Raw genomic sequence first — 13,966 nt, forward strand, 5'->3', positions numbered from 1 at the left:
TCGTCGGAGGCTGCCGCGAAACTGGCGGTCTGGCATACCCGCCCCTTTATATAACAACAACCTGTTGAAATGGTGCAATTGTTCGGGAGCAAACTTTGTGCGGTCAAGCAGTTTTGGGATTCTATAATAATAGGCAGCCAACAATTATTAAAATAAGGTAAGATGGGCGAAGGTTTTTCTTGGGGAGTAAGATGAAATACGGGCGGCTTTCTAACTTCTACCCCGAAAGAAGAACCCTCTAAAAATAAAATAAATATTAGGACATTCTTACACAGATTGAGTAGGTACCACGGAAAGCTCAAGAAGGCTTATGTTGTGGGTTGAGTACAACGATATATTTAAACCAAACCAACCAAACCAAACCACCACCACCAACCAAACCAAACCACCAACCAAACAGCATTTAGTATTATTTTTAGTATTAGTTTAAGTAATATTGTATACACGAAAAGGGTTACCGTTGAGACATTATGTTTGTGTAAAAATTGTAATCCATTGTACACGGTAAATAATAAATAATTTCTATTCTATTCTATTCTAATATACAAATCCTTATATACAAAGAAAACAGCCATGACTGGAACAAATATCCGGACTCATCAGACAAATATGTAAATCCTGGACCGTGGCTTAGCAGGCAGGGTTACTACGCACTAGGCCGCAATAGACAGTCAACAATTTGAACTTATTGTTTCAGGAACAGGTTCGACGTTCGACTCTCTGTTTTTAACAAGTGTGAGCTCTAGAACTACAGCACGTGCAGTCAAATAACAACTTTGGCCCTTCTTGTACAAATAACTATCAGGTCAGTAAAGGAAAGCGATTTTTGGCGCCTGATAAGTCATCTGGTTTGAACGATTGACGATGAAGGATCTTTCTCACATCTTAAAAGTATTCTTCGAATACGGCAGGCGGTCGTGTTCGTATACAAATCGGGAAAACATTTTCTACAAATCGGCTACGAGCGTAGCGGCTGCGTTTGCGTAGCGCTACAAAAACGCAGTGAATACCGGCACGGCACCATTCGAAATAAAAGATACATCAAATATAATTTACGACAAAGATAATTAATTTGCATAACAGCGTTTCTTTCATTGTTGATTTTTGTTTTGGTATTTTTAGTAAATTTTAGGTCAGTTTTACAGTTTTACTAGATTTGCGAGCACTTTCTATCGCAATAGAAGAAAGGTCAGATGGCAGTCGCTTTCGTAAAACTAGTGTCTAAGCCAAATCTTGGGATTAGTTGTCAAAGCGAACTCCAGGCTCTCACGAGCCATGGCAAATGCCGAGCACAAGGAGGATGATGAGAAAAACCGGCCAAGAGCGTGTCGGGCCACGCTCAGTGCAGGGTTCCGTAGTTTTCCGTATTTTTCTCAAAAACTACTGAACCTATCAAGTTCAAAACAATTTTCCTAGAAAGTCTTTATAAAGTTCTACTTTTGTGATTAACTAACGGTTACTGAGATTATCCGCGGACGGACGGACGGACAGACAGACATGGCGAAACTATAAGGGTTCCTAGTTGACTACGGAACCCTAAAAAAAGTGTCCCAGAATGTCCATACATTTTTGTTACTTTTCTCTTTTGTTACAAACTATAATATATAGTGTATGGGGACACTTCTACCTATTATGATTTAAGGGGCTTAACATTTTGAGTATAAATAGCATGTCAAAAATATATCTCAGTATTGCGTTAAAATTTTGGCGCGTTATTTCTAAATAACAATTGCTTACAATTATTTTATACTAACAAGGTAAAACATCTCAATCATGTGTATTTCACGTGTTCACAAGAAGCCTTCCAAGAACTTCTGAGGCAATAAAATCTTACTTTGTTTCTTTATGTGTAGAAGCTTTTCCCGTGCATCGGAAGTTTAAAAGATATTATTGGTAAACATGTTTATTGATACCTGTTTGCTTTACACAATAAAAGTAGGAATCAAATGAAATAAAGTATTTACTGTGATATTAATAGAATTTCTGTTGCGCAATGATAGTTTTTTTCAGTACAGATGCTGCTTTTTTAACGCAGTAGTGCGAGCAAATCAAGCAATGATTCATTTCTTGTCTGGTCGAAACTTTTAGCTTAGATTTAGGTACTGAAAATCGTCGTACGATACACGTGCGAAAAGGACATTCACAACTCCCTTCGTTCGTGTATTAATTTATCGCTACTCGTATCGATTTTCCTCTTTTCCGCACTCGTATCTACAAGTATTTTGTTTGGGTTACAAAAAACACACATTATTTACTCTACTACGTTTTATTTATGTCTCTTTAACATTACAAATTTGTAGACACTTATCTATACAAAAATCTTGACAAAAGAAGTACAGATCGCTGAAATTAATGTTGATAGTAATATTAATGACGACTACTTCAACAAGTGTCAATTGTGAAATGCCGCAAAATACTAGTTGCTCTATAGAAGACCATAATAATATGATCCCCGATCCTTTACAACCCAGCAGCTCGGTACGCACGTTACAATTTTTTTTTTAATCTTCTTTAGTGAGGACAACTGAGTACGACGGCATATTTAATTGTTTATAAAGTTTGAGGATACCTGGAAAAAATGAATACAAGAAGCCATTTTGAAAATACAATAAATATTCACTGCTTTCGGTCACGCGTGTACGCTGCGACCATTTTGCGACCGTTTGTCGACCGTTTGGTGAGCGTTTGGCGACTGTTTTTTACATGGAATATTACCGTCTTAATCCATATTTTAACAACTTTATTGGTTTTCTAGGCATTATTTTTATTATTTCAGTATAGTACCTATATGCACCGGAGCACTAAAACTTCACTTATTTTATGAAATCACTCGAGCAATTTAATTGGCCATGGTAATTAGCCCACATTATATTACAAATGCAAACAATATTTAACTTTAACAAATTCTTACGCCATTACATTTTAATGTCAAATGATTTTATTTCTTTTTTACTTTGACGTCTCTGACAGTCGCCATTTGAAAAGAATGAAATGAACGAATGATTTTGGGAAAGTAGTCGCCAAACGGTAACAATGTGTGCACGCGTAGTGCACACTTCTGTCACTTCTGTGACCATTTGTGCCTGTTACCAATCGTCCCCATTTGGGTCGCCGCGACTAAACGTCGACCGTACTGCGACTAAGCATTGAGACCCGAAGACCTGTGTGTACACAAAATAGGAGGATTTGCGTAGGAACGGCGACCGATTATGGTTATATGGGTAAGGGCATTTATTTGTGTGATGAGCACAGATATTTGTTCCTGAGTCGTGGGTGTTTTCTATGTATGTATGTATTTATCTATTTAAGTATGTATATCGTCGCTTAGCACCCATAGTACAAGCTTTGCTTAGTTTGGGGCTAAGTTGATCTGTGTAAGGTGTCCCCAATATTTATTTATTTATTTTATTTATTTAATTATGCTATATACTTTGGCTGGGCTATTATCAGAGATAGGTAGGTATTACTCTAATGCCAAGAGGTAGGTTAATTTGAATTTGAAAAAGGTGTCTTTTTAGTCTAATTTTAAAAGTATTAAGATGGTTCAAAGTCTGTAATGGAGGAGGAATATTATTCCAGCACTTAGATGCCTGATATTTAAAACTACCTCGTATAAACTAATTACACTAAATACAAATTAATTTTTCTGACCACATGTAGTCGAAGTATGCGTAATTTTGCTGGCAAAGAAAAGTTGATTCACCCATATAAGTATTTATATATTATATATATATCGTTGTCTAAGTACCCACAACACAAGCCTTCTTGAGCTTACCGTAGGCCTCAGTTAATCTGTGTAAGAATGTCCTATAATATTTATATTTATATTTAATATTTATATATTGCGGAATCTCTACTCTTTGGTTTACTCATGGCCATAGACTATCCAAGGCGAAGACGTGGCCTGCGATGGAACTCGCCCAGAAGGTGCCTATTCACCCTTGATTGTAAATCTGGGTTATATGAGCTGGGAAATATAGACGCCGGCAATGAATTCCACTCCTTGGCACTGTGTATAAGAAAAGAAGCGCTTCGTGTGAATTAATAACCTATTGTTAAATGAAAGGAAAACTAAATATGTAAGGTTCGTGACTACTAATGTCAAAACTACACCAACAACTGTCACCATCAATGATGAGGAACTGGAGTTAACCAGCAGTACAGTATTCCTAGGCCTAACTTTGGATGCCAAGCTGCAATGGGGTTTGCACATAAATATTCTTGCAAACAAACTCAGTTCTGCAGCGTTTGCAGTATCTAAAATTCGCCACCTAACAGATGAAAAGACAGCAAGATTGGTATACTTTGCCTACTTTCACAGTATCATGTCATATGGCATCTTGCTCTGGGGTAGCGCTGCTGACGTCAATACTGTCTTTGTACTCCAGAAGCGCGCCATACGTTCTATTTATAAAATGAGTGCTAGAGCTTCGCTAAGAAATAAATTCAAGGAAATTAATATACTGACTGTGTACTCCCAATACATTTATGAAAATATTATTTACGTCCATAAACATAAAGATAACTTCAAAAGAAATTGCGACATTCATAACATCAATACCAGAAACAAGGACAAACTAGCAATGCCAACCACACGGTTACAAAAAATCAGGAACTCTTTCGTGGGTAACTGCGTACGGTTCTATAATAAACTGCCTACTTAGTACTATAACTGAACTTCCATTACATAGACTGAAGAAATACGTAAAGAATGGATTAATGTGTAAGGCTTACTATAGCACTAAGGATTATATTAATGACAAAACCGCCTGGGACTGAGTTGACTTGCGCACTCTAAATACTAGCTAATACCGTTTATATAAATGAAAATGAAAATGAAATATTTATTTTTCAAGTAGGCATATTACAATGCGCATATGAACGTCAAATAAAGCTACGCCGGCTCTAACCCTACGCCTCAGCCTCGAGAAGATTTCAGTCCCCCCTCAGTTGGGAGGGGGGTATCCACTATGGGACCGGCAAGAAACTCGGCGGGCAACTTCTTTTCAAAACATTACATCTTATAACTAACATGCATTAAATAACAAGATACAATTTAACATGCAAAAGTATTCATCAAAGAATATGAACAGACTAGGTACTCTATGGAAATTAATTTCAATAAATTATATTATTGCTTAATAATACGTCGTTCTTCTTCAGAGAAAACATATCAAATTGTCACAGAAGAAAAAGATAATATGAATCTCAATATCATTAAATATGTAATTTACCTACACAACATAAAATATAAAATATTTGATGTGCTTTCTTATCTGAACTGTGTCCTCTATACATAATACAATTATTTTAATTGCTATTCGTTTTTTGTAGTTTCTGGTTCGGGCCATGCATGTTTGTCTGTCAAATAGTCCTCGACTCTGTAATAAGCCTTTAACATCAATGATTTTTTTAAGTAGTTCTTAAGAGCTGGGAGGGGTAATCTCAAAGCAGTGTCAGGTAACTTATTATAAAAATGAATGCATTGCCCAACAAATGACTTCTGTACTTTACGGACACGAAACTTCTTTATGGCAAGCTTATTTTTGTTTCTAGTGTTATAATTATGGATATCAGAATTCTTAGTGAAACAGTCTAAATTCTTAACAACATAAATTATACTATCATAAATGTATTGGGAAGCTACAGTTAAGATATTAATTTCTTTGAAGAGTTCTCTTACTGATTCACGTGTTCCTAAGTTGTAAATAGAACGAATGGCTCTCTTTTGTAATACAAAGATAGTCTGTATGTCAGCTGCTTTGCCCCAAACCAGAATACCGTATGACATTACACTGTGAAAATAACTATGATACACTAGGCGAGCTGTCTCAACATTAGTCAGTTGCCTGATTCTCCTAACGGCGTATGCGGCTGAACTTAATTTGCTTGCTAGTTTCCTTATATGAGGACTCCATTGTAGATTTTTGTCCAATGTTAAGCCAAGGAACAGTGTTGTATCTACCATCTCTAAGCATTCATCATTCAAAAGTATTTTTGTATCGATTGGTTTAACATTCGGCAGAGAGAATCGAATACATTTGGTTTTCTTAGAATTAAGAAGTAAATTGTTGACAGTAAACCACTGCAGTACATCAGCTAACGTGCTATTAATTACATTGTAATCCGTAGATTTTCGGTCAACATTAAAAAGCAGTGATGTATCATCAGCAAAAAGTACTATTTCACAAAAGTTTTTTACTATACATGGCAAATCATTTATATAAACCAAAAACAGGAATGGACCTAAAATTGAGCCTTGTGGCACTCCTAATTGGACAACAGTCCCGCTAGAGCGAGTTTTGTTAACAACTACTGTTTGTGTTCTATTGCTAAGGTAAGAAGACATAAAGTTTAGGGCATTTATAGACAAACCATAGTGTTCTAATTTCAAAATGAGCGTTCCATGATCCACACAATCAAATGCTTTTGAAAGATCACAAAATATGCCAAATGCATCACAAGAATTTTCCCAAATATTATATATATGTTTAATGAGTACCGAAGCAGCATCGGTCGTGGAACGGCCCCTTGTGAAACCGAACTGTTTGCTTGTAAGTAATCTATGTCTGTTGAAGTGTCCCAGTAGATCATTTAACATTAGCTTCTCAAAGACTTTACTTAGAACAGGAAGTATTGATATGGGACGGAAATTGGTTATATCACTCGAATCACCCGATTTAAAAAGCGGTATGACTTTGCTACATTTCATAAGATCTGGAAAGGTGCCTTGTGAAATTGAAATATTATATATTACGGCCAAGTAAGGTGCTATTATATCTATGACATGACTAATTACTTTAACTGATGTTCCCCATAAGTCTTCCGTTTTCTTTAAATTGAGTGACTTGAATGTTTTAACAATATTTACAGAGTCTACTTGACTAAATTCAAATGAATTATTACATTTCTTAACATTAGCACAAAGTAATGAATGGGCTTGAGCCGCAGAAGAATGTAAACATTTTGTGGTGTTAACGGCTATGTTTGAGAAATAATCTTCGAATGCCGAGGCAACATCGCTGTTCGACACTATTTGTTGATTATCTGATACAATGTTGACTTGACAATCGCGTGATTTACATTTACCAGCTTCTTTATTTATAATACTCCAAGTTGTTTTCACTTTGTTGTCCGACACTTTCAATTTAGAACTAATAAAGTTTTTCTTGGCAGTTAAACACACTTTCTTGAAGATTCTTGAGTAGTTTCTTACATAGTCCAGGAATTCTGAATTCTTGTTCAGCTCTCTCTTACCATAAAGTTCATAAAGTCTTTTTCTACTTTTGTGAATACCTACAGTAGCCCATTCACTAAACTTTGTTTTAACTTTTGACCCACTAATAGATTTCACTTTGAAATTGTTATTAAATTGATTAAGAATTACATTGAAAACTTCTTGATACAAATGATTACAGTCATAATGCGAAAATGGTATTATAGACAAACTATGTTGAATTTCATTTTTGAATGATTCCAAGCGAAATCCAGTAATGGGTCTATATGTTATTGTTTGTGGAGTATCATGAATAACGTTTAAGAAAGCTGCCCTTTGGCCGCTGTGATCGGAATGAAAACAGTTAAATAATTTCTTATCTATACATTCACAGTTACAAAATATATTATCTAGGCATGTTGCACTAGTCACACCTACCCGGGTAGGTTCAAGAAATAAATTAAATAAATTAAATGATTTAAACAAACAGAGCATTTTAACAGTATTACTAGATGACTCGAGCAAGTTAACATTAAAATCTCCACATACAATAACATGTTTTTGGCCCTTGCACACTAACTTCAGAACATTTTCCATTGTAGATTCAAATATGCTGAAGTCAGCTGATGGTGGTCTATAAACACATACAATAATATATCTGTCTAATTCAACATATGAAATTTCTATAGTTCTTTCTATGGAATATTTTACAACATCTTTGCGCTCTTTACACTTCATACAATTTTTAACAATAATAAGGGAGCCACCATGAACAGCAGATTTTCTGGCAAAAAAACTAGCTAATTTAAAATTAACATAATCAAATATCAACTGTTCTTGTTTCAACCAATGTTCAGTAATACACATAACTTCAACATTATTACTATCTAAAAATAATCCTACTTCTAATTCTTTGCTGGAAAAACCCTGAATATTCTGGTGAACAACGTTCATACTCAGGTGTTTTTCCGCTGTCTTACAATCTAGTTTAAATGAGGCATGGGGTCCTTGGCTTTGTCAGCTGACTGAGACTTATATATAACACTATTACATCTATTTGGCTCAATATTGAAGGCCAATAACTCCACTAAATATACAAAAAATTTCTTTGGCAAAAATACCTTCCGTGGAGCTAGCATGAAGCGCTCAATGAATTTATTTAAGTCAAAGAAATGGTACTTTTTATTAACAGCTATGGCATGGTACATTAAAGAATTGTAGTAAGCTATCTTACAATTATAGTCATATGATACATTTTCTGCATAAGGTAGTGCACATAATATAATTTTCCCCACACCAGATTTTTCAATAACATTTAGAGTGGATATCAATTTATCTATGCTAAGCTTATCTACATTAAGACTATTTCCTAATAAAATTACTAATGTAGTACTGCTATCATAACATCCCTTTGAAATAAGGTCACATAAATGAGACAAAGTAATGTTTTGATAACAGTAATTTGTCACTTGTTGCTCTAACTGGTAGCTTAATAATGGGCCCATTCCTAACCCAATCTGATCTGAAAAACAACAGTCTTACTGACTGCTCTAGGGGGCTGTTTAACTACTGCCGCATGCCTAGTTGTGTCGTGGGCCACATCGGCTTGAATAATCTTTGCTGGTGGCATTTGGCCACAATTACAATGTTTTTCATTTAATAATGCCTTACACCGCTCCTCCAAATCTCTATTTTCTAGCAGCAATTTATTAAAAGCCTGTATGTGCTCCTCAACTTGTTTTTTAGTGGTCTCATACATGGTGGATACTGCCAAAAGCTCATCTTTCAGCCTGTTAATGTCGGCATTTAATTTCAGAAAATTTGATTCCAATTGGTGGAATATCTATCTACAAAGTGAGGATTGAAACCGGCCGTGCGTCTAAAAGTCCGATGGTAGAATGGGAACTGGTGCCGTACCCGAATGGCATTTCTGGCATTACGGAAACGACACGGCGAAAGGTAGTCTGGCTCTGTCGCGCCTAGAGCTGCAAGAAAACGTGTTTTTTTTCTGGCTTAAAAAAAAAACATAAAAAAAACAGTTTTTTTTCTGGAGTATGTTTTTTTCTAAAGGTCGAAATCTCAAAATTTGCAGAACAGTTTATACTTTTATGCGGTTTTTAAGACTTTATGTTAACTTTTAAACAAATTTAATTTAATAACTTTAATTTCTGGTTTGATAAAAGTAACACTTACACAATCTGTAGTTAGTAGTTATCGCTATTTACTGTTGGCAACACCACCGCCTCTCCACGCTCCACGCTGCATCGGGGATTCCCTAATAAATGTTTGTGTAGTGAATGTTTATCGAATTAAAACGTACGTTATTGTTATTGAACGTTACAAACCACGAAAAACCGTTATTGTCGTATTTATTGATTTATTTAAACTTTATTGCACAGTAAAAAAATGTACAAAAGGCGAACTTAATGCCAGAAGGCATTCTCTACCAACTAACCAATCAAATCATAACTAATCATTTGTTCATAAAAAAAAACATATTAAAAAAAAAACATGGTGCTTGGTTTTTTTCATGTTTTTTTTATAATTAAAAAAAAAATTTTTTTTCAACTAACATTTTTTTCTATTTGCAACGCCACGCCAATACGCAAGAGTGATAGAGATAGCTATCTACAAGCGTTTCGTTTCGTGAGTGTTTGTGCCATTCGGCTAGGTACCTCGAGTGCACGCTCATACTGGGCATGCAGCGCGGGCGTGCGGCGTGCATGTCAAACAATTGAAACTCATACAAGTGTCCTGAGTCGACGCTGCATAGATTGAATTGAATTGAATTGAATTGAATTTAATTGAATCGAATTGTATGCGCACCGAGCGTCCACTCAGGCCTTTCACCATAAATTAAATATAACAAGATCATACCATCCCATACATTAAAATGCGACCGCCTACGAACGCGCTTACATCCACCACACATAGATGGCGCCACAAAAAATGCCTTGTTGCCACCGATTATTTGTAGATTGGCATTAAGTGTCAATTCCGAGCCGTAAATCTATGTCAAAAGTGACACTTAACGCGATCTACAAGTATAACCGAAAGCTACAAGACATTTTTTTGTGGCGCCATCTATGTGTGGTGGAGTGTAAGCGCGGTCTTAGGCGGTCGCATTTTAATGTTTGGGATGGTATGATTTTGTTATATTTAATCTATGCTTTCACTTACAATGCTTCGGCAGAAGGGAGATAGTGCAAATACCGACTCCCTTCCATGTTGCTTGAAGGTTAGTGACTGTCGTCAGTGGGCCCCTAAAGGACGCTTTTAGTAATCCCACTTGTCTTTCATGTTTCAAGGTAAGTAGCGAATAAACAATGCCTTATTAGGTAAATATAATAAAGCCACTGGAAAATGAAACACAAAAGGAGGTTTTCCTTAATCCCTGAATAAAGGGAAAATTGCAGATCGTAATAAAGGTATTACATCGCAAGTAAATCACTTCAAAGTTGCTTTGTCGTCGAAACGTCCTTATCCTTTTTTACGAGATCGTTTGATTTCTAAAGTAACAAAATATGCAATTTTACATTAATCGGTTGTCGGTCTAAATGCGATTTCGAAAACCAAGCGCCGAGTCCCGGAAACTAAAGGCCCGAAGCATCGAGGAGGTCAGTGATCGATCTCAGAACAATAGTACATTACATCAGAAGCCGGGAAAATGAGGATTTTTTTTAATTATGAATGGGCTTACTCTTGACCACAGACTAGCCAAAGGCAAAAACGTGGCCTACGATGGAGTGAGCTCGCCCAGAAGACCAAACCGACCAAATGGGTATCTTCTTCTTCTTCTTCCTCGCTCCCGCAATGCTGAGGATCGCGACCACAAATAGCGTGTCTCCATTGAACGCGGTCATAAGCCATGTGGACTGCACGATATAGGCTGCCGCCAGTCGACTTCTTCACACAGTTTGACCATCTCTTACGAGCACCACACCAAGCGCGTTTACCATTCATTCGCCCCGAAGATGATACACTTCTCCATATTATGCATCGGTGATCTTATAATGTGACCGAAAAATCTAAGGGTTCGCTCCTGACATATTTTGGAGAGGCGTGTGGTGATATTAAGTTCTTCCAAAATAGAGATGTTAGTTCTTCTTGCTGCACAAGGTAAACGTAGCAGTCTTCGCCAGCACCACATCTCAAAAGCGTCAATCTTAGCCACGTCACGGCACAAATGGGTATATACCGTGGTTAAATAAAGTACTGTTTTATGTAACTGCGGTGTTTAAGTGAGGTCAAAAAAGGTGATTTATGTGGGTAACAATTTGAGGCGTAGTAACCGAAAATTATTAATAGACGCCACCAGTATTTTTCATCTTAATCACTACATTTCAAAATTGTAGAAATTAAAAATTGACAACATCGTATTGTTGTCCTTTTCAAATAAGTGATGCCACAGACAGACACACACAAACAGACAGACAGATAGACACGTCAAAGACTCCGTCGTTTTTGCGTCGGGGGTTAAAAACGGGACGCCACTAAGATGTTTCAACTTTTTAAGCCAGACTATTTTAATCCAGACTATATCGCACCTTTAGAATTGTACCGACCTAATGTTCATACAACATGTTCAATATCTGTGCAACCGAGCTTCGCTCGGTTCTGTTTCGTATCCTTGACATGATCTAGTTCAAAAATGAATAGTACCTACATCGAGCGAAAGAATTCTCAGCCTTAACAACACAACTACTCCACACGAGATGGCGCGCATTTCGCCACAAAAACTCAAATAGTGTATTTTTCTATTCGTTTTAGCCTTGACCTGTGTCGCCATCTAGTGTTTGCAATAAATAGTACTTACATCGACCGGAAGAATTCTGTCTTAACAGTACAACTACTGCACACGAGATGGCGCGCGAAGAAAAACGCATGAAAACTCGAAAATTCGCGTTTTCCGGGACCTAAGGATAAGTTAGACCGATTTTTCACCCCCAAAAACCCCCACATAACAAATTTCTGCGAAATCGTTAGAGCGGTTTCCGAGATCGTCAGTGTAAATAAATATATAAATAAATAAATAAATAAATAAATATACAAGAATTGCTCGTTTAAAAGTATAAGATTAGGTCGGTACAATTCTAAAGGTGCGATATGTAAACAGTTTGTCTATCTGTCTGTCTGTCTGTCTGTGTGTGTGTCTGTCTTTGGCATCGTAGCTCCCGAACGGATGAACCGATTTTGATTTTTTTTTTTTGTCTGAAAACTGAGTTAGTCGGGAGTGTTCTTAGCCATGTTTCATGAAAATCGGTCCACTATGGCGCTGTCGGGGGTTTTTCCAAATTTTTAATTTTGTGGTTATTAAACCAGACTATATTTAGCCAGACTGCAAATGTAAACAGCTTCACATTTCATACATTTTATATAGATTTAAGGCCTCTGGTTAATCGTTATTGTTTTGATTCCGTCCCATTGTGTTACACCGGAAACAAAATGTGTTCAGATGAAAAGATAGTTTTTTTTATGATCACATCGGCATGCGATCGAGAACAGGGGAATACGTGGAGTAGATTTTATTTGAAATAATAAATACTTATGGGCACAGAACAGCTACGATACCACAGACAGACACACACACATACAGACAGACAGACAGACAAACAGACAGACAAGCAAACAGACAGACAGACATACACGTAGGGACCTAAAAATGAGACTAGGCGTGTTTCCACTTCTGTCTGTCTGTCTGTCTGTGTGTCTATCTGTCTGTCTATCTGGTCTGTCTGTCTCTTTGTCTGTCTGTCTGTGTGTGTGTCTGTCTGTGGCATCGTAGCTCCCGAACGGATGAACCGATTTAGATTTAGTTTTTTTTTGTCTGAAAGCTGAGTTAGTCGTGTTCTTAGCCATGTTTCATGAAAATAGGCCCACTATGACGCGGTCGGGGGTTTTTTCAAAATTTTAATTTTGTGGTTAGGTCAGTTCCGGAAACGTTCGCATTTGTTATGCTACAGTACATCTTGTACTGAGACTGACTGAAATAGCATGACACGTTCGTACGTTTCCGTAACAATTCGAAGGCAAATATTTGTGCACTACATCTGTAAAGAGCATGAAACAAATGAAACAAGAAATGAAATGAAATGAAATATATTGATTTAGACTAACACGATTTGCACTCATAATTTATAATTGTTTAAGTTTAAGTGTGTATGTTTGTCATAAGTCAAAAGTGCCCCCGTGGCCTATTTGCTGAATAAATGATTTTGTATAATTTATAATTGTGTAATTGGTTAAATGTAAGTTTTTACGCGATTAAATCCCGTTTTGTTCTAAAATTATGAAATGAAATATTTATTTTCCAAGTAGGCATATTACAATGCGCTTATGAACGTCAAATAAAGCTAGTCAAGTTTTCTGAAACAACTGATTGAACTCATTTTCAAATAGCAAACCGATTTTATTAATACCTCCCTGTCACATTAAAAACAACTATCCCACGAAAAAGGATTACGAAATTTCTGTGTGATTTTAAATCGCTTCATTAAACTCGAGATACGAGAACGGTTTTAAATACGGAAAGTCCAGTGGAAATGCCAAACAATGAAACCAAACTGTATGTACGTTACGCCATTTTGTTCAAAGTTTAAAATCGCCAAAGGCAAACTCATAAAGGTAGCATATTAGTCGACTCCGGCCCTGGGTACGTAGCCAAATGCACAAACGCTCACGAAAATATATGTTTCGTAGCTGTCTATCTCTATCGCTCTTGCGTATTGACGCGACAGAGCCAGACAGCAT

This window comes from Leguminivora glycinivorella, chromosome 17, assembly GCF_023078275.1.
Source record: "Leguminivora glycinivorella isolate SPB_JAAS2020 chromosome 17, LegGlyc_1.1, whole genome shotgun sequence".
NCBI lineage: Eukaryota > Metazoa > Arthropoda > Insecta > Lepidoptera > Tortricidae > Leguminivora > Leguminivora glycinivorella.